This window comes from Ziziphus jujuba, chromosome 8 (assembly GCF_031755915.1).
Source record: "Ziziphus jujuba cultivar Dongzao chromosome 8, ASM3175591v1".
Classification (NCBI taxonomy): domain Eukaryota; kingdom Viridiplantae; phylum Streptophyta; class Magnoliopsida; order Rosales; family Rhamnaceae; genus Ziziphus; species Ziziphus jujuba.
In genome coordinates this window covers 23,971,423-23,999,335 of record NC_083386.1, presented here as the reverse complement: position 1 = coordinate 23,999,335, position 27,913 = coordinate 23,971,423, and the positions used below count along the sequence as shown (strand labels likewise).

Sequence of the window (27,913 nt, the reverse complement as noted above, 5' to 3'; positions counted from 1 at the left end):
CTTAACATGGCTGAGAGCGAAGTTTCGGTGGTGACTGTATCACTGTATAGAGAAGAAAGGGCGTCTATGGCCTTGATAATTGAGTCTCATTTGGCTGGGTTCTTTTTTAGTCTTAAGGCCCCTATCTTGATCAAATATGAGGTTGAGGAGTTCCTATTTAGAGAGTTTCGATTGAGCTATGAGGGAGGAGTAGATGATCATAGAGGAGTTAGAGTGGTGGAGTTTCAGAGAACAAGAATTGAAATGGCGATGTTGTGGGTTGAATTGAATATTGGAAAGAAGAATGTTTGAGGACGTAGAGTTCTAGAAATTTTTTTTTTTTTAATTCCTTTGTAATTTTTTATTACATTTTTGTAAGTATTATTCAAAATAATAAATTTCAGATTTAACAAAAAAAATTGAGGACCAATTAAAAAGATAATAAAAAACAATTGGAAAAACGAAGTCAATGCTATTACATCCTAGCAGTGTTGGCTTTGGTCCTTCAATTTTTTAAAATTTATTATTATTATTATTATTTAATTCCTTTATAATTTTTTTTTATATTTTTACAAGTTTCATTCAAAATAATAAAATTCAAACTTAATAAAAAAAATTAAGACCAATTAGAAATTACAAAATTAAAAAGATAATAAAAAAATTTGGGAACCAAAACCAACGTTATTACATCCCAGTAGCATTGGCTTTGGTCTCCTAGTTTTTAAAATTTTTTATTATTTTCCTTTTTATAAGTCCTTTTTAATTTTTTTTTTATATTTTTGCAAGTATCATTCAATATAATAAAATTCAAAATTAATAAAAAAAATTAAAGACCAATTAAAAATTACAAAATTAAAAAGATAATAAAAAAAATTTGGGGACCAAAGCCAACGTTATTACATCCCAGCAGCATTGGCTTTGGTCTCCAAGTTTTTAAAATTTTTTATTATTTTCCTTTTTATAAGTCCTTTTTAATTTTTTTTATATTTTTGGAAGTATCATTCAATATAATAAAATTCAAACTTAACCCAAAAAAAAAAAAATTGAGGATCAATTGAAAATTACAACATTGAAAAGATAATAAGAAAAAATTAGGGGACCAAAGCCAACGCTATTACATTCCAGCAACATTGGCTTTAGTCCCTCAATTTTTTTAAAATTTTTATTATTTTCATTTCCATTTTTTTAATTTCTTTGTAATTTTTTTATATTTTTGCAAGTATTATTCAAAATAATCAAATTCATACTTAACAAAAAAAATTGAGGACCAATTAAAAATTACAAAATTGAAAAGACAATAAATAAAAAATTAGAGGACGAAAGTCAACACTATTATATCCCAGCCACATTGGTTTTAGTCTTCTAATTTTTTGAAATTTTTTGTTATTTTCCTTTTTATAATTCCTTTGTAATTTTTTTTTTATATTTTTGCAAGTATCATTCAAAATAATAAAATTCAAACTTAACAAAAAAAATTGAGAACTTATTAAAAATTACAAAATTGAAAAGATAATAAAAAAAAATTGGGGGACCAAAGCCAATGCTATTACATCCCAGCAGTGTTGGCTTTGGTCCCCCAATTTTTGAAATTATTTTATTATTTTATTATTTTTTATAATTTTTTTATATTTTTGCAAAGATCATACAAAATAATAAAATTTAAACTTTACAAAAAAAAAATTGAGAACCAACTAAAAAGATAACAAAAATAAAATTGGAGGACCAAAGCCAATGCTTTTACATCCTAAAAGCCTTGGCTTTGATCCTCCAATTTTTAAAATTTTTTTATTATTTTCTTTTTATTTTAATTTATTTGATGAAAATATGATAATGAAAGAGAAAAAAAAAAGAGAATTTGTCTTTAAAATTGGACCCAAAAAAAAAAAGAAATTTTTTTGATAAAAATATGATAATGAAAAAAAAAAAAAAAAAGAGGGCTTGTGTTTAAAATTGGACTAGAAAAGAAGAGAAAAAGAAAGGAAAAAAAACCTGTCATAAAAAGGAGCAAAGTAGATGCTATTTTCAGAATAAATGTCAGATTTATACAGGTTTTAGCAATGCTATTTTAAAATAGAATCGCTAGAGCTTGTACAAAGTCGACGCTTGCTCTGAAAATAGAGTCAGCTTTGCTCCTTTTTGTGACAATTTTATTTTCTTCCATTTTTCTCTTCTATTCTAGTCCAATTTTAAACACAAACCCTCTTCTTTTTTTTTTTTTGTTCATTATCATATTTTCATCAAAAAAAAACTTTCCTCTCTTTTTTTTGTCCAATTCAAAAACAAACCCTCTTTTTTTTTTTGGGTTCATTGTTATATTTTCATCGAAAGTTTTTTTTGGGTCCAATTTTCATCAGAGGAATTAAAATAAGAAAATAATAAAAAAAATTTAAAAAATTGAGAAACCAAAGTCAAGGCTTTTAGGATGTAAAAGCGTTGGCTTTGGCTCTTTCAAATGGTCCTCAATTTTTTTGTTAAGTTTGAATTTTATTATTTTGAATGATACTTGCAAAAATATAAAAAAATTACAAAGGAATTAAAAAAATAATAATAAAAATTTTAAAAATTTGGGGATCAAAGCCAATGCTACTGGGATGTAATAGCATTGGCTTTGGTCCACCAAGTTTTTTAATTATTTCTTTAATTTTGTAATTTTCAATTGCTTCTCAATTTTTTTGTTGAGTTTGAATTTTATTATTTTGAATAATACTTATAAAAATATAAAAAAATTATAAAGGAATTAAAAAAAGAAAATAATAATAAAAATTTAAAAATGGGATATCAAAACCAACGCTGCTGGGATGTAATAGAGTTGGCTTTAGTCTCCCAATTTTTTTTATTATTTTTTCAATTTTATAATTTTCAATTAGTCTTCAAATTTTTTGTTATATTTGAATTTTATTATTTTGCATGATACCTATAAAAATATAAAAAAAAATTATAAAGAAATTTAAAAAAATAATAAAAAATTCTAAAAATTGGGGGACCAAAGCCAATGTTGTTGGGATGCTGGGATGTAATAGGGTTAGCTTTAATCCCCCAATTTTCTTTTTATTATTTTTTCAATTTTGTAATTTTCAATTGGTCCTCAATTTTTTTTTGTTATGTTTGAATTTTATTATTTTAAATGATACTTGCAAAAATATAAAAAGATTACAAAGAAATTAAAAAGAAGAAAAAATAAAGAAAATAATAAAAAATTTTAAAACAATTGGGGGACCAAAGCCAATGCTGCTGGGATGTAATAGCGTTGGCTTTGGTCCCCCAATTTTTTTTTTAATTTATTATCTTTTAAATTTTGTATTTTTCAATTGTTCCTCAATTTTTTTTATGAAGTTTGAATTTTATTATTTTGAATGATATTTGCAAAAATTAAAAAAAAAATTATAAAGGAATTAAAAAAAAAGAAAGTAAAAAAGATAATAATAAAAAATTTTAAAAAATGGGGGACTAAAGCCAATGCTGCTGGGATGTAATAGTGTTGGCTTTGGTCCCCTAATTTTTTTATTTCTTATCTTTTCAATTTTGTAATTTCAATTGGCCCTCAACTTTGTTGTTATGTTTGAATTTTATTATTTTGAATAATACTTGCAAAAATATAAAAAAATTACAAAAGAATTTAAAAAAATAATAATAATAAAAAATTGTAAAAAACTAGGAGACCAAAGCTAGCGCTGCTGGGATATAATAGCGTTGGCTTTGATCCCCCAATTTTTATTTATTTATTATCTTTTCAATTTTATAGTTTTCAATTGGTCCTCAATTTTTTTTGTTAAGTTTGAATTTTATTATTTTGAATGATACTTGAAAAAATATAAAAAAATTACAAAAGAATTAAAAAATAATAATAATAAAAAATTTTAAAAATTTGGAGGACCAAAGCCAATGCTGCTGGGATGTAATAACATTGGCTTTGGTCCCTATTTTTTTTTATTATCTTTTCAATTTTGTAGTTTTTAATTGATCCTCAATTTTTTTTGTTAAGTTTGAATATTATTATTTTAAATGATACTTGCAAAAATATAAAAAAATTACAAAGGAATTTTAAAAAAAAAATAATAAAAAATTTTAAAAAACTAGGAGACCAAAGCTAGCGCTGCTGGGATGTAATAGCGTTGGCTTTAATCCCCAAATTTTTATTTATTTATTATCTTTTCAATTTTATAGTTTTCAATTGGTCCTCAATTTTTTTTGTTAAGTTTGAATTTTATTATTTTGAATGATACTTGAAAAAATATAAAAAAATTACAAAGGAATTAAAAAATAATAATAATAAAAAATTTTAAAAATTTGGAGGACCAAAGCTAATGCTGTTGGGATGTAATAACATTGGCTTTGGTCCCTTTTTTTTATTATCTTTTCAATTTTGTAGTTTTTAATTGGTCCTCAATTTTTTTGGTTAAGTTTGAATATTATTATTTTAAATGATACTTGCAAAAATATAAAAAAAAAATTACAAAGGAATTAAAAAAATGAAAGTAAAAAAGAAAATAATAAAAAATTTAAAAAATTGGGAGACCAAAGCCAATGCTGTTGGGATGTAAAAGCATTGGCTTTGGTCTCCTAATTTTTTTTTGGTTATCTTTTCAATTTTGTAATTTTCAAATTGGTGCTTAATTTTTTTTGTTAAGTTTGAATTTTATTGTTTTGAATGATACTTGTAAAAACATAAAATAAATATTACAAAGGAATTAAAAAAGAAAAGAAAAGAAAATAACAAAAGAACCCAACCAAACGAAACTCAATTATCAAGGCCATAAACTCCCTTTCTGTTCTGGATAGTGATACAATCACCACCGGAACTTCGTTCTAGGCCACGTCAAGACTATTCTGGACCACCAAGAAAGAGCAACCCTTAACCTGGAGGAAAATGCCCACTTGTTTGGTACCTAAGCCGGTGACGTTTTGCAGGTCATCGATGTCATTTTTTATTTTTTATTGTTTTGGTTTTTTGTTCACACTTAAAAAAAAAATGGCTAAAAAAAAAAAAATAGTGGCTCACAAATACGAACCTTTAACCCAAGTTCTAAATGGATTTTGGATTGTCAGGGAGAAGGCCCAGGCAGTGGAAGCAATAGAAGAATATCTATAGCTGCAACGGTGGAAATGGTAGATTTTATTTGGGAATTTTGAAATAGTGAGAGATGATGGATTTTATTTGGGAATTTTGAAATGGTAAAGTGTGAAGTCCCACATCGGTTGGAAAGGGGAACGAAACACGCCTTATAAGGTGGTGTGGATACCTTTCCCATACGACACATTTTGACAGGACCCGCCTCGAGAACCCTCCCAGGACCTCTTGAGTGATCCCGCCTAGTGAAGTCCCACTGGATAATCCCTAGAAAATATCCAGTAGAACCTCACCTTAAAACATAGATAATCAAACACCAGCATTAACATTAATACCTCAATATATATATATATATATATAAATAAGTACACAACCGGCCTACTGTACTACAGGCCATAACTACATACATGAGTACCATGGTCTCTACTGAGTCCCATAATTAAAATCAAAGCATTCTAAGAGTGTCAACAAAGTCTATGAGTACAAATAAGTAATAAATAAGTCCAGAAGATAACAATAGGTGAAGAAAGGATAAATACAGCTGCTGTAGTGGAAGGAAACAAGTGATAAGCTATGCGCGAGTTAGACTGCTACTAGCTACCTGGGTCTAGGGGAACAAATTTAAAACAATAAAATGTGAGATAAAGAAATCTCAGTGAGTGGCATAGTATAATAGAAAAATAATGATTCATTTATGAAAAATCCAAAATAATGATCCATTTCTGAAAAATCTTTCTCTCAAAACCTCTCATTCCACTCGTGAAAAGTTTCCCATTTAAAAATCATTTCACAAAACCCAAACTTGTACCCCAATTAATATCATAAAAATCGATGCCCAAAAGTATGATTAAACGATCATTGTAATATTATGAAACATCTCAAATCCAGATATAAACATTTGAGCATAAACTATAATAAATACAGTTCCACCAAATAAATATGAAAATGTAGAAATCACCACAATATTTGTAAATCAACAATATATACAAACATATACAATGTATCATACAATGTACCAATCTATAAACCGTGGGATGCACCCACCTCACGACCCTCAATATATGAATGGTGTCGTGGAATAATAAATAACCGTCGGGACGTACCCAATCTCACGGTTCGTGGCAATAATAAACCGTTGGATAATACCAACCTCACAGCACCGTGGCAATAATAATAAACCATCGGATAAACCCGACCTCACAGTCCGTGGTAATAATAGATAACCGTTGGATGAAACCAACCTCACGGCACCGTGGTAAACCCAGCACGTTGTAATATAATATAATATAATACTGATCCCAGGTATTGACATTACATGGTACATCAATTTAAAAATAACCAATACAGTATACATGAAACAATCTTGTAAGGTTATATATATACTTTTCCAAATGATACTGCATCATAAATCATAATTTAACATTTAAACTTCCACCGCTTAATTAAATACTTCAAAACTTTAAAACATCATTTTATACGAAAACCAGAAATACCATAGTAAAATATATTCACCATAAACCAATTTTAAGCACATAACATTATAAAATATTTGATCGTGCTTAAAATTATATGATTTTCAATCTGGTTTCTCAAACCAAATAGTTTCTAAAATGATTTAAAATCTCAATTTAATTACCAAAATATTTAAATACCACAAGTCCATTTATGGACCCATTAAAATTGGAAATCACTTAAAATATTATCAAAAATCATATAAAATGATAACACATATATGTGAAAGCAAATATTTATATATGCATAAAACAACATTTCAATCAAATGATATATACGTAAAATATTTAAACCACATATATACTGTACTATATACCCAAATCATTTAAAAATGATATAACCACTCATAGTACTGTAGATGCTCATGCCTGCTCTTCTACAGGATTGCCTCCAGGCTCAACTCAACTGCCTGTAATATAATAAAATATTCCTTAGGCTCCAAACAACTAAACCAGAGACACTTGTATAACCCAAATGTCTCAAAATGATTTATAGTACTACAAAATTGCATAAATTGGACACCGGGTAGTCCAATTATACCATGTGTCCTTAAGACCCGGTACCCAAAATTGGAGATTTTTACCCGAAGCCTAACATTTTGAAATCGAACCACGTAATGGGTCCTAATAATATCCAATTTCACTAATTCGACTCCAATTTTAACTAATTTGACTAATTTTGTCCAAACAAAGTCCCCAACTTATCTGAAAATTAACTAATTGATCCAAAAATGGAAAAATTATCAAATGACCTCCAAAATTCACAAACTTTATATTGACGGAAAGCCCAAAGACAAGGAACTCATCAATATGCTCACCTTGGTCCAAAGTTTCCTCCGGTGGCTGGAAAACACTGTTGAAGCATCGGCCGAACTTCTCATTGTCGGATCTTTCAAACGGTGAGGAATCTGGACAAAATAACCACGGAAATGAGCTCAGAGGGGTCGAAAATAGTGGAAAAGGTGTATGGGTTGGCCTGAAATGGCAAAAAAATGAGAAAATTCGACGACCCACCTCGCCAGCCTGATCTGGGCGTGTCCGGCCGCTTCTTGTCGTGAAATTTCACGGCTGAGCTCGCCTTCAGGTGACCTTCCTAGGTTGCTGGCGTGTGTAATTGGTGGTTGGCCAAAAATGGGCAAAACGGTGGTGACCCGGTTCGACGGTAAACGGGGTCAAAACAATACAGTTTGAACCCATAGGTCTGAGGAGAGAATTTATCGGGTTTTGGGGAAGAAATGGGTATTTTGAGCTTTGTTTCCTATTTGACACACTTAGCTAGGCTTATATAAAGCCTTGGGTCACTAACAAATAAAAATTGGGGACTGGCTTGGACACTAATTTAAAACTTATGCTTAAAAATTCTCAGAACCATAACTTTTTATCCGTAACTCAGAATTTGGCATGCCACCAGTCTGTGAACTCGTATCGACGAGATCTACACAATGGTACCTCAGTCAAACCAAAAATATTGGCTATCGAAAAAGTCAACTTGAACCCATATATTATTCACTTGGTCAAACTTAGTCAATTTGGTTAAACTTATTTAATCATGTATATTTTTTTGTACGGGGTGTTACAACCTATCCCCCTTAAAGAAATTTCATCCATGAAATTCATACTTTAGTTTTGGAAGAGGTAAGAATACTGACTCTGCATTTGATCCTCTCGCTCCCAAGTCGCCTTCTCCACAATTTGGTTTCTCAAAAGAACCTTCACCAAAGCTATAGTCTTATTGCGAAGCCTTTTCTCTTCCCTTCCTAAAATCTGCACTGGCTGGTCCTCATAAGACAAGTCATCCCTAAATTCAATCTCCCGTGTCTTCAACACATGTGATGGGTCTGAGATATACTTGCGGAGCATGGAATGTGAAAAACATCGTGGACTCGAGAAAGCTCCTCCGACAAGTCAACCCTATAAGCCACTGGACCTATCCTCTCTACTATATCATACGGTCCAATGTAGCGAGGATTTAACTTTCCTCATTGTCCAAAACGTACTACACATTTCCAAGGAGAGAGCCTTAAGAATACTTGATCGCTAACCTCAAACTTGAGATCCTTCCTACGCACATCCACATAGCTCTTTTGCCTATCTTGTGCTGCTTTCAACTTGGCCCGTATAATATTGACCTTATCCACTGTCGCCTAAACAATCTCAGGGTCTAGAAGTTTCCTTTCACCCATCTCATTCCAACATAATGGAGTCTAGCATTGTCTCTCATACAACGCCTCATAAGGTGACATCTTCAATGTTCGAGTGATAGCTATTGTTGTAGGTGAACTTTTCTGAAGGTAGATACTCATTCCAATTCCCCTTCAACTGTAGCACACATAACCTCAACATGTCCTCTAAGGTCTGAATAGTCCTCTCAGATTGTCCATCGGTCTGAGGGTGAAAAGCAGTACTCAAATTCAACTTGACACCAAGTTCATTCATTAATCTTCCCCAAAATTTCAAAGTGAACCGTGGATCTCTGTCAGATATAATCAATATTGGCACTCCATGCAAGCTCACTATATGATTCATAAAGAGTTCCGCTAACTTTTGAGGAGAAAACTTCTCACGAAAGGGTAGGAAATGTGCAGACTTAGTGAGTCAATCCACGATCACCCAAATACCGTCCTACCTTTGAACTATGGGGGGGAAGCTTGAATACAGAATCCATCGTGATGCGCTCCCATTTCCATTCTAGGATGGCTAAAGGCTGTAGAAGTCCAAAAGGCTTTTATCTTTCTACTTTCACTTATTGGCAAATGAAACACTTGGATACATAATCAGCAACTTCTCTTTTCATCCCTGCCCACCAATAATGCTTTTTCAAGGTATGGTACATTTTGATGCTACCGGGGTGCATGGCATACGTAGAACTACACGCTTCATCCAGTACTTGCCTTTTCAGCTCTTCATTTGCGGGAACACAAAGCCTAGAACCAATCACCAATGCTCTATTGCCTCTGATAGTGAAATCTGACTTCCCCCTTGTTTAGCTTTCCTTCTTATACTCATTAAGTAAGAGACTTCAAATTGGATCTCAACAACACAATCCATAAGTATTGGTCGTAGTCAAAAGCTAGTAAAAAGTCCTCATGAAGTATGCATGCACAAATTAACACCCAACTGTGCAACTCAAACATCAAAGAAATAGTGCAATCATAATCTTTGAGCAATCTAGGTGGCTGGTGCGTGTAAGTGGTGGTTGGCCAGAAATGGGCAAAACGACAGTGACTCGGTTCGACGGTAAACGGGTCGAAACGACCTAGTGCGGACCCACGGGTCTGAGGAGAGAATTTCTCAGGTTTTGGGGAAGAAATGGATATTTTGGACTTTGTTTCCTGTTTGACACACTTACCTAGGCTTATATAAAGCCTTGGGTCACTAACAAATAAAAATTGGGGACTGGCTTGGACACTGATTTAAAACTTATGCTTAAAACTTCTCAGAACCATAATTTTTTATCCATAACTCAGAATTTGGCATGCCGCCAGTCTATGAACTCGTATCGACGAGATCTACACAATGGTACCTTAGTCAAACCAAAAATATTGGCTATTGAAAAAGTCAACTTGAACCCATATATTATTCACTTGGTCAAACTCTGTCAAACTTAGTCAATTTGGTTAAACTTGTTTAATCATGTATATTTTTTGGTACGGGATATTACACATTTTGACAAAACATTGAAGGCTAGGTTGTAAGAGGATTCCCCAAGCTCAAAGAGGACAATATCGCACGCGGGTGGTCTGGGTTGTCACAGATCATCTCAGAGCCGGACCCGGATTGGTGTGCCAACGAGGATGCTGGGCCCCAAGGAGGGAGGATTGTGAAGTCCCACATCAGTTGGAAAGGAAAACGAAGCACGCCTTATAAGGTGGTGTGGATACCTTTCCCGTACGACGTGTTTTGACAAAACCTTGAGGGCTGAATTGTAAAAGGATTCCCCAGGCCTAAAGAGGACAATATCGGACACGGGTGGTATGGGGAACGGAGCACGCCTTATAAGGTGGTGTGGATACTTTTCCCGTACAATGCTTTTTGACAAACCCTTGAGGACTGGGTTGTAAGAGGATTCCCCAGGTCCAAAGAAGACAATATCGGACGCGGATGGTTTGGGCTGTCACACAAAGTCTGTGTGAAACAGTGATGCTAGTAGGAAAGAAAATGATATTTTAAATCGGAAAGGTTGAAGGAAATTTTTTTGAAGTTGCAATCTTCTCACGTGTAATAGGGAAATATTTAAGCCGTTCACTGGATAAGTTGAAATCTAATGGCTGGTCATTTTTTTTTACGTTTTTGGACTGCATCATTTTCATTAAATCGGTCCTGATCATAGAAGCACTCTCTATATATATATATATATATATATGTTTAAGATTGCAAATAAACAAAAAATAAATAAATAAACAAACATAAACGTTAACAAAGGAGCCTTAAATTAAATGTCCATATGTAATGAACATGTCCAAAATGCTTTAGTCTTTAGCTGCTACTTAGGTGGTGAAGGCACACGGAAGTTCCAAGCAATTCTCTTGATGCCAATGCCACCGCTAGAAGCATAGCAACCAAGAAAAACCACTCAAATGACTGAAAACTTATTCGAAGCCATTTTCTTTAAAATCATGGTGTGAATTCTAGACGTTATAGAGCCCAAATCTGGTTTCCTTTCATTTTCATATTATTGAGTAAATAATTAATTAAACTCTCAATCACAAAATCCTATTGACCGAGCTACCCTACTTCTTCTATATTTTTTATTTTTTATTTTTTTGTTTTTTTAAAATTTTTTATGTTATATACAAAGCTCCTAATCTTATTCATGAAAATCAGAGCTCTTCAATTGCTAAGTGTTTCATTCTGAAATCTTTGAAATCTCAGCAACAGAGTCTTGGCAATTTTCGATGCAGCTACTCTCCTAAAATTACAAATGAGGTGGCTCATATTGTTTGGCTTGGTTCTCTCTTGATCTTGTTCATTTTTCTGAATGGTTTAAGAAGGGCCCTTTATGGCTCCATCATTGTCTGAACAAGGATGTATCAATATACTCTATCATTTCATTTTCCCGAAAACACACAAAAAAAAAAAAAAAAGAGGAAGAAGAAGACAAGGCTAACCGGTAGTTCAACATTCTGCAGCATCATTTTTTCTTTAAACTGACTGGGAGTTCTCCTTTGATTTGAACCTTTTTTTTTTATTCTTTTTTATTTTTATTTTTTTTATATATACCAAATTGGTCATTCACGATGATGCTAGCTTTGTATTATACATAAATTGATTTATGTTGAATTTTTTCTAACCATGAATGTTTTCTCCCACTCAGGTGGGTATGTTACTGGTGATCATAGTTTACCTGTCGGTGATGTTGATCTTCTTCTCCATATCTAATGTGTATACGTATTCAAACAATCTATTTCACCCGCTGTCCCTAAAAAAAGAAATAATAAGAATCCAATGCAACTGAAAGTATTGGAATATCATTGTCTATTTTTTTTTTTTTTTTTTAAATTAAGAAACTAATTTAATTGGCTTTGGCTATTGTACTGAACTTTTGTTTTGTTTTTTGTTTTTTAGTTTTTTTGCTTTTTTTTTTTTAATTTTCTTTTTGTTGCTTAAATATCTTTTGGGTAGTTACACTGTGTACCACCTAGATTGTTAGTTGCTAGCAGCAACGAGCAAGGAAGCAAGTAAACCACGGCTTGGATGTTTCATTACGGTCTTGTTGGACCCATGGCTACTTGGATCGGCCAAGATTTGTGGACTTCTTAAACTTAAAGCCCGAAATTAATAACTTTTAAATCCAAAGCAACATTTTGACAGACTAAACACACTGATCCATCAACCTACATTTATCAAATTCCAACATTTATCATATTTGAAAAAGAGTAAAAAGAAATGGTTCAATCCTCTTATTTTATTATAAATCCAAGTTCATAGAATTGTAAATATTTCATTTAAACCTTTATCAGTTTTATTTTAATTATAATTAAATATATACTTTTAAAAAATTATCATTAACATTTTATATGTCAATTTTAATTTTTACAAACTAATTTTAAAAGTTAAATATCAAAATTATATTTTTATAAAATATGAATTTTTAGTTTTCCTTTTTTTCTTTTTTGTGTTTGACCGTGAAAATCAATTGGTAAAAACTGATGATTGAGTTTGTTTTTATAAAATAACATTGCACAAGTCCACTAAAATGTAGGCCCAATAAAAGTGGGCTAGAGGCCCGCCAATCTGTTGTTTACCATCTTTCTTCTTAATAGACGCAGGCCCCGGCATCGGCTCCGGCTCCATCACAGTAGCAGTAATCAAGTTATCGGGGAGAAAGGCTAGATAAGAGGCTATTCTTCTTACCGTACTTCCCGAGGGGAGGCTCTTTGTTAGCTAAAGTGGTTTTATCAGCTTCTTTCTTTGCTATTTGCTTCTCGTTCTAGATGAATGCCTTGGTTGCCATACCTAGTACTTCTGTTTTTGTTTTTCTTTAATTATTATTTTTTTAAAAGAAGTGCCTTAAAGCCAATTTTTAATGATTTTGATTAAAAATCATTTAAGGTTTAAAACATTTTTAGAAAATTATTCAAAATATTTTCCAAAACAACTTTTGAACTTTAAAACTGACCTTTCAAAAGCCATATCAAATAGAATTGAAAAAAACAAAAAAAAAAACAAAAAAAGAAGGTATTAATTAAAAGTATAAATGATGAATTTAGTAGTTTCACACCATTTGTTCAAAATTGATTGAATGCATAGTCATTGAGTTTGGTTTCTAATATGATTTTCTAAAATGGCAGTAACAAAGTGATGAAACGCACCAAATTTTTAAACCATTGTGAGAAATAATAATCCATGTCACATTGGTCTTATAAATATATTAGCAAGTCATTAAATATTTTTCAAGGTCCATATATTTCACTTTGATATTCTACGGCATTATATATTATTCTATTTAAGTTTGATTTTATCAAAAGTAACAAGTCAAGTCAAAGAGGGAACATCATACGTGTCAATTGTTGGTACCAGTACTTTTGCCTACAAAGAAAAGACATGTATGCAAATCAAATTGCATTATTTGGAATAATATAAGAAAACTTAATGGAAGACGTCAGAATTGGGTAAGGAAGTACCTCAGCATGGATCGATTAATAAATGACAAGAGCAACCAACATTTCATGATTGCCCCACTTTGAATATGTTTATTAAAATCTCTTCTCCTGGTTGTGTATAGAAGTTTAAATGAGTTGAATTTATCCCAAAAAAAAATAATGAGATGAAAAAATTGAAACTTTTGGATTTATTTAATTTTCAATGAGTTGAGTAAACGATACAACTTATCATAATTTCAATGAGTTGAAAAAATGCAACTTCTTGGAATGTTCTACCCATCATAACATAAAGTTATTTCAATGAAAGTAAGCCTTTGAACTTTATTTACATATACTAACACATTCACGGATTGGATATTGGCTAATTTAGAGCTTAGAATCTATAACAAAAATGGCCCAAAAAAAAATGTTCAAGAACTGTAAGTTTCATTATTTGGTTAACCAAAATTACCATAATTTTTTTAAAAAGAAATATAACATAGAAATCATCAATACTTATACAATATATATGACCAATCTCTTATACAATATATATGACCAATCTCATTTTAAATTTTTAGTAGGACAGCCGGACACTTTTATCTCCTTCTACTTTCCTTTGTCTCGTGAATTCTTTGATCCGAATTAACATGGAGTGAAAAAAAAAAAAAAATACTTTGGCGAAAACAAAGTGGAAGCCAAACAATGTTCCATACAAGCCCTTCAACGGTTGCTAAGCAACACAAATAGAACTAAAACATTTCCCCATATTTTCCAACCATGTCCAGCCTACAACAAAGTGTCTCGTAGGCAAGGATTCTTGCTTGGATGGTATTGGTTTTGATATCTTTCTGTAAAGCTGATTCAGGATCAAACAGAGAAGCTGAGGCTCTAATCAAGTGGAAAGATAGCCTACCAATCCAATCAGTTTTCGACACTTGGATTTTTCCAACACAAACCAATAATTCCACTCCTCCAAATCCATGCAAATGGTATGGAATTACCTGCAGTAATGCAGGAAGTGTAACGGAAATAGAGCTTCCAGACAGAGGCATAAATGGTACGCTCCAAAACTTCGATTTCTCATCCTTTCCAAACCTCCTTCGCCTTGATCTTCATAGAAACAATCTCAGAGGCACAATACCAGCCAGCATTGGTAGGCTTTCCAACCTCCAATTGCTTGACTTTTCTAGAAATTCTCTCAATGGCTCTCTACCTCTTTCTCTCGCAAATCTCACTCAGGTTTCCGAGCTTGACATTTCCCACAACAACATAACCGGAATTTTGGACGGCCGTCTATTTCCTAATGACTCAAACCAACCCAAAACTGGCCTTCTTAGTCTCAAATATCTTCTATTCCAGAGAACTCAGCTTGGAGGCCAAATTCCCAAAGAGATAGGGAACTTGAAATTCCTGGTTTCTCTGGTTCTAGACTACAGTCATTTCAATGGTCCTCTTCCTCCTTCTTTGGGAAATTTGAGTAACTTGCAAGCTCTTCGTGTTATAGGGAATCAACTTTCCGGACCAATCCCAGCAACATTAGGGACGTTGAGCAAGCTAACTGATGTGCGTTTGATGTATAACCAGTTTTCAGGTGTTGTACCTCCAGAACTAGGAAACCATTCATTGCTGACTATTCTGTATCTGTCCGGTAATAACTTCACGGGCCAATTACCACAACAAGTATGTGGACGTGGAAATCTTGTCAACTTTACTGCAGATAACAACAATTTCACAGGTCCAATTCCAATAAGCTTGAAAAACTGCACAAGCTTATACAGGGTTAGGCTTGAAAGGAACCAGCTCACAGGATATATAGACCAAAACTTTGGTGTGTATCCAAACCTTACTTATGTCGATCTGAGTTTCAACAAATTGCAAGGCGAGCTCTCACCGAGCTGGGGTGAATGCCGGAACTTAACACTACTGAATATCGCGAGTAACATGGTTCGCGGAAAAATCCCAAATGAGATTGTACGGTTGAACCAACTTGTAAAGCTTGATCTTTCTTCCAATCAATTGTCCGGAGAGATACCAGCACATATTGGAAATTTATCCGAACTTTCTTTGTTAAACTTGAAAGATAACCGGCTTTCGGGTAGTTTAGCGGTGGGAATTGGGGCACTGTCCAACTTGGATACCTTAGACCTGTCGATGAACACGTTAAGAGGGCCAATTCCGGAACAAATGGGAGATTGTTCCAAGTTGCTGTATTTGTCTTTGAGCAAGAACAAATTGAATGGTACAATCCCAAATAGTATTGGAAATCTTGGGGCTTTACAGATCTTACTGGATTTGAGTTACAATTCACTTGGTGGAAAAATACCAGCCCAGCTTGAGAGGCTTAAAAGTTTACAGAATTTGAATCTCTCCCACAATAGTCTCACCGGTTCAATCCCTGATTCATTGCGAAACATGGTGAGCTTGATAGAAATCAATCTCTCAAACAACCTTTTGGAGGGTCCTGTTCCTGATGCTAAAATCTTTCAGTCAGCCAAGCCGGAGGCATACAGCAACAACAAAGCTTTATGTGGAAATATAGAGGGTTTCATCCCCTGCATCAAAACAGAGCAAAAAGATGGCAGTGACAAGAATCGGACACTTATAATTGTTATATCTTCTTTAGCAGGTGCACTGTTATTTACTATTATAGTTGTTGGAATATTGGTATTTGTTTGGAAAAGAAAATCATCAACGAATTCGGTTAAACACGAAGGTATTCCGAAGGGGCAGAATCCATTGTCGATTTGGTATTTTAATGGCAGAATTCTGTACGAAGACATATTGGAAGCAACAAGGAATTTTGATGATATGTATTGCATTGGTGTGGGAGGGTCAGGGAAGGTATACAGAGTGGAAATTCCAGGTTATGATGATGTATTAGCAGTAAAGAAGCTGAATTTCATGGCTAAAGATGATTCAGAGATTGAGAGTGCAAAACATTTTGGTAATGAGATAGCATCTTTGACAGAAATCAAGCATCGAAACATAGTGAAACTATTAGGATTCTGCTCTCGAGGAGTTCATACATTTTTGGTTTATGAGTTCATGGAAGGAGGAAGTTTAGCAGATACTCTGAGAAGTGAGAAGGGTGCACGAGAATTGAATTGGGTGAAAAGAGTGGAAATAGTGAAAGGTGTAGCCGATGCTTTGAGTTATATGCATCATGATCATGTGCCGCCGATCATTCACCGAGACATTTCAAGCAAAAATGTACTGTTGGACTCAGAACTTGAGGCTCATGTCTCGGATTTTGGCACAGCAAAGTTTTTGAACCCTGATTCTTCTAATTGGACTGCAATTGCTGGCACATATGGATACCTTGCCCCTGGTAGGCTTATAAACAAAAAATATATATATAAATATATTGTTGATACATCAATTTATTTAGTTGAATAAATTCTAACATTTTTTGTTTTTTTGGTTTTTGGGTGCAGAGCTTGCTTACTCCATGGTAGTGACAGAGAAATGTGATGTGTATAGCTTTGGTGTTCTGGCTCTTGAAATTCTAATGGGAAAACATCCGGGCGAACTTCTTTCCAGTCTACAATCATCCGATTTTGAAAGCATCCGACATAAAGTTGAATTGGATCCTCGTCTCTCACCTCCTGCTGCAACTGAAAACAACATTGATGATAAATTAGGTTTGACTATGAAGCTTGCTATTTCATGCTTGTCAGCGAATCCACAAGCTCGTCCTACCATGCGAACTGTGTCTAAGCTGCTTCATATTCAAGCTCTTGATGGCTATAAATATACTTAGTATTGGTTTTCTTTTCTGTTGGACTGTAATGATTCAAAACAGTTATGCCTTCTATGTTTGGTCTTGTAGTCATGTAGCTTGTAGATGATGCATAAATGTGATAAGTTACTTTATATATATCAAATTTCAAAAGAAACGGTAGGATCCCAAATGGTGCAGTAGCAACACCATAACATTTGTCTTGTTATTAGAGAGAATTTTAGAAATTCAAAAATATTATCTAAATTCAAAATTCAACATTGCTGAAACGTAGCATTTTAAAATTAATTAGTGGTAGGTTAGGTTCTTTTGGTAATTGAAAAAACCACTCAAGTCATAAAAGAAGAAGAAAGTAGATCAGAATTAGTTAAATGTAAAATTGACATCCAATGAACGAAAGCAGGAGAGTCAACACGAAAATATATGCTCTCAGAACTGGTGAAAATTATAAGTTCATGTCAGGCTCGAAAATATTAATAAATTATACATATTATACCAATATAGATTGATAAAGTCAACAAAAGTATTACATATATATTAACATAACGCTACGTGGCAGATTGTTATTCAAGATAACTCGCATAAGCTTTGGGATTGGCTGCAGTACGGCATACATTGTAATCGAACAGACCATAACATGTAAACCAGCTTCTTCTTTTTTTCCTTTTTTTTTTTTTTCCAACCAAAATAAGCATGTACGCCTCTGCATTGCATATGTCTAATTTTTTGTTTCATGAATTTTAGAAACAAAAGTTTATTATTATAATTTATGAACTTTAGAAAATATTTGTGTATAGAATTTGAAAATAATTTTTCATTGTTTTTAAAAATAGGGTTAAATGCAATATTGTATAATAAAAATATATATTTATTGTGACAAAACAAAAATAAAAATATTCATAAAAATTCTCTTGCTTTTTTCTTTTCTTCCATTTTCGTTTTCTTGTAGGTAGGAAATTTAAACTCAAATTCATCCTCAAGGAAAAAAGTGACATAATGTACCTCCAATTCATACTTTAAAATTATCATAAACCCTTTTTTCCGCCTTCATTAATTAGACTTTTTTTTTTTTCGTTTGGTCCCTTTTCGAAAACCGCGATATCTGAATATGATGGAAGCTTAGTCCAACAAAGGACTCAAAAAATAAAAAATAAAAAAAATGGAATAGGTAGCCTATTGCTGACCCAGTATTCTTGCAAAGTGTAATTAGCAACCACAACTCTTCTATGGTTTGAAAATTCCAGTTGACAAATGAAAATTTTATTCCATTTTCAGATTTTTTCATGAATTTTACTAAGGTTGGTCGTCAGTTGGTAGGATCCTTTATTATTTCATGGGTCCCAAATTAAACGAAAGGATTCCTTTTTCAATATCTGCTTTTATAAAATAAATGAAAATTATTGGAAGTTTCAGATTAGTACCCATTGTCTCCGTTAAGTGCTCATCAAGTAATTTGCCCCAAATGAAATTTCTATGAAAATAACATGTCTTAGTCAATTAAGCTTGGGGTTACTGCTATATAAACACCAGATTCACATATAAAATGAATAAGAAAATAATATGGCTTCAAATTATAAGTTTTTAGTTATTAGGGAAGTGCTTTTGGTTTTCATTCTTCTGCTGGCTTTGGGATCCGTGGCATCAAGGGAACTGCTAGACGTGCACAATCGTATGCCTTGTAAGTGAAGCTTCTCTTAAATATGTTATTATGCGTTTTAAAGTATGAGAGAAAAGCTTTCCAAGTTCGTATATAGAGTACCATGTAAATAACTTAAAACATTTTTCAATTATATGAAAATTGTAAAATTATTTTTGGAAAACTCATACTTGTGTTATCAGCCTTTTTTTTTTCTTTTTTTCTTTTTTTCTTTTTTTTTTCTTTTTCCCAAAAAACAGTTTTGAAAAGAAAATCAAGATTACAAGAAAAAAAAAAAAAAGGAAGGACAAAATTTAGAAAAGAACAAAAAGTTATTGTCTGCAGAATTTTATCAAACACTACCTCATCTCATCTGGCAATGATATTAATTCCTGAGTACAAAATTTGAATCTCCATGCCTCAGATAAAAAAACATCTCTTGCTTTCATAAACAACAAAATACTATTTTTTTGTTGTTTATTTTGAAAATATATACATATAAGGAATATTAAAGAGGCTCTTTTTTTTTTTTTCTTTATTATTTTAATTTTTTTTTCTCGTTTCAATCAGATGACGTGAAGAACCGAGTGTTATTCGAAACTCTAACTCGTAAGGAAGCTGCTCCCCCTGAAGAGATCCATCCATGACCGTCATCGTCCGACTCCGAATAAGTACGTGTGAAACAATTCTATTTTAATTTAACCAATGCATTGATAATCATGTCTTATGTACAACTAATCAAATAGCTTGTTTCCATATCAAAAATAAAAAATAAATTCAGTAATTGATTAGTGCAGATAATGGCAAATGCCTAGTAGTTTAAGATGATATTCATGCGCGATATAATAATGAACATTTACTAATTATTAGTTTTATATAATTTTTCTGAAAAATGCATTTCACAGCCATCATATTTTGTATGCCTCATGTAAGACAACATGTTGGAAGTGAGGCTCGCACTGTAACAAATTTATAGTTTCATATATACATGTGGTAAACATGATAAGGCCCAACTTGTGGTCAGCTAAGTTTTTTTAATATATATTCACTTATATAGTTTTATTATACATGAACTATTCTTCCAAAAAAAAAAAAAATCCTAGATATATATAAGCCTAATGCATGAGAACATGTTTAATTAAGGTAATCAATTTTACATATATCAAACAAACTAATAAATAATGCAATACGTTACAATACAACTCCAATGAAAACATCTTAATTATTTAAGTTGAAAATAAATATGTTCAATCATTGAGAGCCATTAGATTTGATAAATGGTAATATATCACATCAATTTCTAAAATTTTAAATAATTAAACCTATTTATTTTCAATTTTAAAAGTAAAAGGATGTTTTCGTCCGAACTTCTTTGCAACCCCTTCTAACTGCATGTACATGGCAAAGTTTTTGTTGCCTCCTAGAGTGGTACTATATTTTATTTTTGGTTTAGAGAGTTCTCGAATTAATAATTAATAAGAATAATAATATGTTAATGTTATACATATGGTTGTTTCCGGGTCCAGATGAGATGAGTGAAGAGAAGCTTGGCGAGCGGCAGCTCCAAATAAAAAATTATCAGCTCATGCTCCAATAAACTATCCTCGATGTTTAATTAATTAATTACATTTATTGCATGTTATATTTTACATATATTAATACTACACATGTTGAGCAACAAAATAAGAGATCTCTGGAGAAAGAGCCTCTTAATTGTTGTTGTCACAATGATCTCACGAGATGGGGTTTAAGCCGCCTCCAATATGTTAAACGTACGTAGTGCTTAATTTACACTGATCATTTGGATCTTATGTTTTGAAATATCATGCTAATTAGGTAGAAGCTTTATAAAAGAATATTTGCCACAATATTCCACCGCTCGCTGATTTATATATTTATTAAACCAAACCAAAAATGTAAATGCATAAAATGGTGTTTAGGAAAAAAAGAAAAAAAAAAAAACCTATCTTACTGGCCAAAGAAAAACTATCTTGTGTACTAAGTTATTAACAGGTATACGGAGGTGGCATCTCTTTTTCATTCAATGTTTGACTTAAAATTCTATTGGGAACTTGAACACTTGGCATATGTCATTGACTAAATGGAAAAGAGATACCAAGTGCCCATATGTGAGACTGCAATATTCTAAATAATCACCGTCTTAAGCACCATATATGCATATGCATCCATTTATCCTATTTTATTACTTACTAATTGGAGTTTTGAAAAACCTCCTAGCGGGTCAGGTTTTTTGTTAGGTCTGATGGATGGGTACTTCGGACACCATCGTACGGATATTAATTTAATTTTTTGGTATTTTGGTCCTAATTTTAAGTTTTAACCCAAATAAAAAAAAGTTTAGTATTCTAAAATTAATTATTGGTATGTTCGGATAAATGGAACTAATGAGTGACAAGTCATGTTGGTAAGTCTGATATATAGAAATTCAAGACACTCTTCAAAAGAAGAAAGGGATATTTGCTTGAAATAATTCATTCAAAGAAATTGGTGAAATGAAGAATTGAATAGTCGACAAGGGAAAAAAAAAAAAAAAAACCATATATATATATATATATATATACATGACAAATCTTTTTCCTTTAACACTTTTCTGGTAACAAAATAAAATAAAATAAGATTGAAGTATTACTTAAATTTCCCATGTCCACTCACTGGATTTAAATTGTCCAAGTCTATATTACTGTTGATTAATTAATAATAAAAATATAAATTTGCATTAGTACTAATATTTTCTGATCGAGGGATAAGTTTTAATTGCTTCCGTCAAACATCTAAAGTCTTATTTCCTTTAGCTAAAACAAATTAACTGACTTAAAAAAAAAAAAAAGAAAGAAAAAAAAAAGCCCATGTCATAAAAGAAGAAGAAAGATATAGACCAAAATTAGTGAAATATAAACTTGTCATCCAATAATGAAAGCAAGCAATCCGTCAAACAACTGGCGAAATTTTATTTTATTTTTATTAAGTTCATGGATTGTGAGGCATAATTATTGAAAAGAAAAATGAAAATATATATATGCATACAGATTGTCATTGACAACCTTATTAATTTTTTTAAAAAAAAAAGGAAAAAAAGAAAAAGATAGCAACGTCCTTAATAATCAAGTTCACGGGTGACTAAAGAAATTATTTTAAATGCCAAAAAAAAAAAATTCACAATAATGAAGTCGACAACAAAATTATATTTCAACGTTATGTGGCAGATTGTTGGCTGCAGAAGCGCACATATGATATATCAGAACCGCAGAAGTATCTGGTAAATATTTGATTTGGTGCACGCCAAGCTTCTCTTCAGTCATCTTATCATCTCGACCTGCATTAAAGCAATCACATATCACAATATAAATTCTTTTAAATTTCTCTTAAGAACTATTAGCTATGTAACCAATAAATAAATAAATAAATAAAAACATAAAAAAAAAAATTATAACACGACTCAAGGAGACAACAAACTGACGTTACTAAATAGAGTTTATATGTTTATTGTATACATATACATACATATATATATATATATACAGTCCGTCTATGGGGCAGACGATCTTCATGCGGACCACAATATTGGTAACAGTTTTTCATAGTATTGGTGACGATTTTCTAAGAAACTGTCGTTAATATTATGAAAAACCGTCACTAGTACTGCGGTCCTCATGCGGACCGTCGTAACTATAGAATTTCCGTATATATATATATATATATATATAAACAATATTAAATTCATCATCACAACTGGAGAATGGGGGATTTCACCAAATCAAGGTTGAATCCCTATGTTGACCCTATGGGACAATATACATCTCTCTCTTCACTGGATAATTACAATATTGTTGCATGGTTTATATACATTTATTTTAAATATAGGATTAATTATATTTTAATATTTTTAACTTTAGCTTGATTATACGTTAGGCTTTTAAATTTAAACTATTTACATCGTGCTTTCAATTTTTAATTTATTTCATATTAATTTAATTTTTAAATTGATTTCTAAATTGACTAACAAAACTTTTAAAATTGAGAAAACCTACTAGGTTTTTCAATTTCTAAACAAGATGAGAAAAAAAAAATTAATTGATTGTTTGATAAAAAAAAATTATTTATTTTTCTAAATTTTTAAACTTCCTTTTAATTAGTTTAATAATCAATTTAAAAATTGAATTAATGCGAAATAAATTTTAAATTAATTACTTGATATGGAACATTTTAAATTCAAATGTCTAATCAATTACTGCCTGTTTATTTTTTAATGGAAATTATCGGGATATTTAATTAATTATCCATAAAACATCATTATTGATCTTGGCATAACTCTTGCATGCTTAATTTTTTTTTTAAAAAAAAAAAATAAAACCTCAACTTTTAATTAAACAGAAACACCAAAACGTAAGTCATCCTGAATAACAGAAGCTAACCGTGGTGGTGGCTACTCATTCCAGGTTTCGTAGTTAAACCCAAAGACTGTTCGAGCATTTAATCACAGTTGCAGCCCTATTACAGTTCCTAGGAATATACTTACGAGAAAAAATACGAAGAAAAAGCAAGAGCATCTTTAATATCCATCACTAAATGACAATTAACACCTAGAAACATATTTTGGTCATCAATCAAACGAATAGCAGCCATAGAATCACTTTCCAATTCACTACCAGCAAAGCCATTATCAAGAGAGATTAAATTAAGCTATAGAATTTTTACCAGGAAAAATATAAATTAAACTATGTAGAATTGTTTCACCTACTTGGTATTTGGTTCAGTCAGCCACGGTTCTCATCAGGAGGAGCTGCTTGAGGTGATTAGAGAGTTCTACCTCTTCCAATTAAAACTCGATTCTTCATATAATCTGATTAAATCAAGAAAATATAGAAGCACTATAAAGGTTTTTTTGGCGGTGTTTTTTATTTTCAAATGATCAATATAAAAAATGTATTTGTTAAAAGCAGTTTCCATGAAAAGGAAAAAAACAAGAATCCCAGAAAAAAAAAAAAAAAAAAAACTTTTTGTTCTTCTTTTATAAATTCTCTCTCTCTCTCTCTCTCTCCCTATTTTTTTTTTTTTTCCTCCTTAAAATGCATAAGAATAGTAAAAGTCAAATTTACGAGGCATACGATGATTCTGGACTTGTGGCAGTTCCGTTGATGCCACTCCCAAAGCCAGCAGAAGAATTACTATCAAGAACAGTTCCCTAATAATTACTGAAAACTTGTTCGAAGTCATGTTTTCTGTGTCAACCCTGGTATATTTGAATGCGCTGTTTATATACACAATCCCAACCTCAATTAATGGAATAAAAAATGTCGTTCTCAAAGAAAATTTCGGACAAATTACTTAATGAAGTTGGTGGAGACAATGCGTTCTACTATGAAATTTCAATAATTTTCATTTATTAGAAAAAGAAGCACTCCTTTCAATTAATCTTGGACCAAGGAAATCCCGAGGATCCAACCAACCCATGAAACACAGTGGTATATCATATGAAACACATTTCCTATATGGAATTTTCAAACAGAAAAATGAGACAGGAAAATTCCGATGGAGAACTTTGGTTGCTTTGGTCATAATTTGCATGCGTACTTGTTCAACTGGCGTGTTTGCTACTTCTTCCATCCTTTTAACAAATATATATATATATATATATAAACGAAACAGAAAAGTTTTATAAAAATTTTATAGTTTGAGTTGGAGTCCGTGATATCACCTTTTGATTTCCTCGACATTGAAATTAATTTGAGGTTGAATCTTCCACCTCACACTATAGGTTAAAAAAAAAAAAAAATCCAAGAAGTTTTATGAAAATTGTAGTTCTTTTTTTCTTTTTTTAACAACAAATTTATATTTTTAATATGAATAATGTTAGAACACCAAGATGTTTACCAAGTAATAAACTATCATTATTTTATTAGCGTTGTGAAAAATCTAAATTTAACAATTTATCAAACACGTTGTATGCACTACTTACCAAAATCCAAGAAACAAGCACCCCAAAATTTTTATCACACAAAGTTAACCATATAAAACATAGAATACAAAACACGGTAAATCAACAAACAATATACAATAAATTTTATGTGGTTTAATACCAAAATATGCCTACATCTAACAAATGGTAATTGGATTCTACTATTAAATCAAATGGGTACAAGATAGTCATCAACTTTAATAGATAACAAGTAACAAAAGCTCAAGCTGATTAAATACAAGAAAGATCATAAGAAGAAAAATCTCTTTTTGGCCTTCAACTTCCATGTTTGCCCTAGTTTGAGATACTCAAGAGCTCTCCTCAAAGTCGTTCAAACTCTCCTCTTTCTTTCTTTTTCTTCTACGCACTATTTTGGAGACCGAGAAAGCTTATAAAATGAACTTTATTAGAGAAAATACCAAAAATGCCCATAATGAAAGGGCTCAAATTTGAGCCACACGCCATAATTGGTTTAATTTCTATACATTTATTTTTTAAAAAATTTACATATTTATATTTAAATTATATTAATACTTATAAAATAATAAAATATCACCTTGATATTTTATTTTGATAAACATTCCAATAAACTGCTTAGTTTTTGTACCTTTATCATTATAGATTTTACACTGTTCTAAAAAATTGCAAAATTATTTTCAAATTCTCCACAGAAAATATTGTCCATGAACCGAATAAACTTTTGTGACTAAAATCCATGAAAAATATTATTAGATATAAGCAAGCAAGCAGGGGCATATGTCTTTTTTTGTTACAAATAGGATGGTTTATATATATGTACTCGAAATATTATACTGTTGTTGACTTGATTATTGTGCACCGGATTAAAGTCATCAATAATCTAATATATATTAATAATTGTGCTTCACTATCCATGAACATGATAATTTTCACCAAGTTGCGATGGAGAATATATTATTTTTTGGTTAACTATAAATTTTCGTGTTAGAGTCGCTAATGATAGCATTACTCCTTTTTTTTTTTTTTTCCTTTTTTTTGGCTGAATTATAGCATTGCTTTCATTTAATAAATGAATGTCTATTTTGCAGTTAACTAATTTTTATCTTCTTATTGAAGTGACAATGTCAGGACCCGTCCAGAATTCCTTCCCCGGAACCCTAGACAGCCCTGATCCCAGGGAAACCCTACCGAACCCTCCAATGGAAAATCCGGCAGAGCCTCCCCTAAGGGATTTACTTACCACAAACTACCTGCACTGAAAACACACTTCTAAAAACATCCCCTTATCCCTCCCACAAACTACAAACTGATTCCACAAATTCCAGCACTTCTCAAAGCAACAACAGTCCAGTGCATAAATAAAACAGAAGTATTCCAATAGTATACAGAGCTTTAAGAAGTGCTAAACAACAGAAATACAACAAGGCTGAAAAGAAATAATACACTGAAATGAAAGAGTACAAAGAAACTTCTCGAAACACAACAGCAGCGGAAAACTTGGTTCGCTCCGGAAGAACGTCTACCACCACTTGCACCTAAGGGAACGGAATTTAAGAGTGTGAGATGCTAATCATCTCCGTGAGTAACCCGAACTACTGAACACCTTTTAATAATAATAATAAAATAATAATAATTAAGGAGTGGAACAAATACCAACAATTAATAATAAATAATAATAACCTTTGGAAAATAATGATTTCCCTCAAAACTCTCACCAATCGCTCAGTTTGAAATGTTCCCTTTTTAAAACCTTTTCGCAAAACCCAATGTGCATACCTCCCAAAAACCAAGGGATTAAATAATTTAACAACAACAATTAAATAAATACATACCCCAAATATATAATAAAAATATAATAAATTATAATAAATAAATTTTGAACACCTTTGGGGTTTAAACCATTATTTGCAATTACACCGACAATTACACCTGACGCACCACACCATATACCGGTGATGCCCTCCGATACCCAGCGTCCCGAGCACCGACTGGCGGGAGGTTAAAGAGAGAAACCTGCAGTGGTCACTTCGGCGTCCCGACAGTACCGACTGCTAAAAACCATCACCCGGCCAAGGGGGCGGCTATGCGCAACAATAACCTTGCCTGCCCACGGTCCAATGGCAACTCACGGGTGAAGTAATAACCGCACGCTAAACCATATAATAACCGCGTGCTAAACCACGTGTCCATACACCATACACCAGAACACCAATACTGTATGAGTGCGTCTAAAAATAAACATAAACAACCAACCGTACCGTTTTTCCAAAAACCACCGTGGGAAGTATACCAAAATTTCACAAAACACCATCCCACATATTTTATCCAATAACCCGGTACGAAACAGCGATAATCAACAAACCACAATTTTCCTCGAAATACGAGATGCAACCATAAAAATACCGCGGGCATAATTTATAAAATTTAACCAAATATTTTCAAAAAATATTTAACCCAATTATGCCCGAGAAATCACATTTGAAACCACGTAAAATTAATACCGAAACATACCTTGCTCATGCATAACAAATAATTTAAATTAAACCGCATTAAAATCATAATTAAACCACACCACATGAGCATAATTAAATACTAAATTAAATACCAATTAAATTTAATTAATTGCCCAAAATAATTTTTGAAGGTGGGTCACTCACCTGGAGAGCGCAAATCAACTAAGATCCTCCTCGGGATCCACTCCACTACTCGCGCGTGCACCTAAACAACCACAGTGCACAAACCAAAAATATTAATATTTTATTCGGGTAATTCCCAAATGGATACCCGGGGAGAGAACACCAAGCGACATCTAAGGGTTACGAGTTATATACCGAATCGAAGCTCGAGTGATGAGGATCACGGATTCGGTCTTACTTTCCGGTGATCGAACCCGACGGGGTCGGAATCTCGCCGGAAAGCTTTTCGAGTTTCGGCTCCGC

The 27,913-nt window shown here is 32.1% G+C and overlaps 2 long non-coding RNA genes and 1 pseudogene across 3 annotated transcripts; 2 read left to right on the top strand and 1 right to left on the bottom strand.

The window, feature by feature from the left end:
* Positions 1–14,106: 14,106 nt before the first annotated feature.
* Positions 14,107–17,518, top strand: LOC125421273 (MDIS1-interacting receptor like kinase 2-like; annotated as a pseudogene).
* Positions 17,519–18,693: 1,175 nt separating this feature from the next.
* Positions 18,694–20,829, top strand: LOC132804956 (uncharacterized). Of its 2 annotated transcripts, XR_009640276.1 has the most exons (3): positions 18,813–19,060; positions 19,589–19,689; positions 20,545–20,829. It is a non-coding gene; the product is annotated as an uncharacterized LOC132804956 (long non-coding RNA). The 2 variants fall into 2 exon arrangements; XR_009640275.1 differs by lacking the exon at positions 20,545–20,829 and having other exon boundaries at positions 18,694–19,060; positions 19,589–20,085.
* Positions 20,830–21,931: 1,102 nt separating this feature from the next.
* On the bottom strand, positions 21,932–24,340 carry LOC125421469 (uncharacterized). The gene is made up of 3 exons (XR_007239815.2): positions 24,145–24,340; positions 23,778–23,879; positions 21,932–22,352 (listed from the first exon to the last, which is right to left on the bottom strand). It is a non-coding gene; the product is annotated as an uncharacterized LOC125421469 (long non-coding RNA).
* Between the last annotated feature and the right edge of the window lie 3,573 nt (positions 24,341–27,913).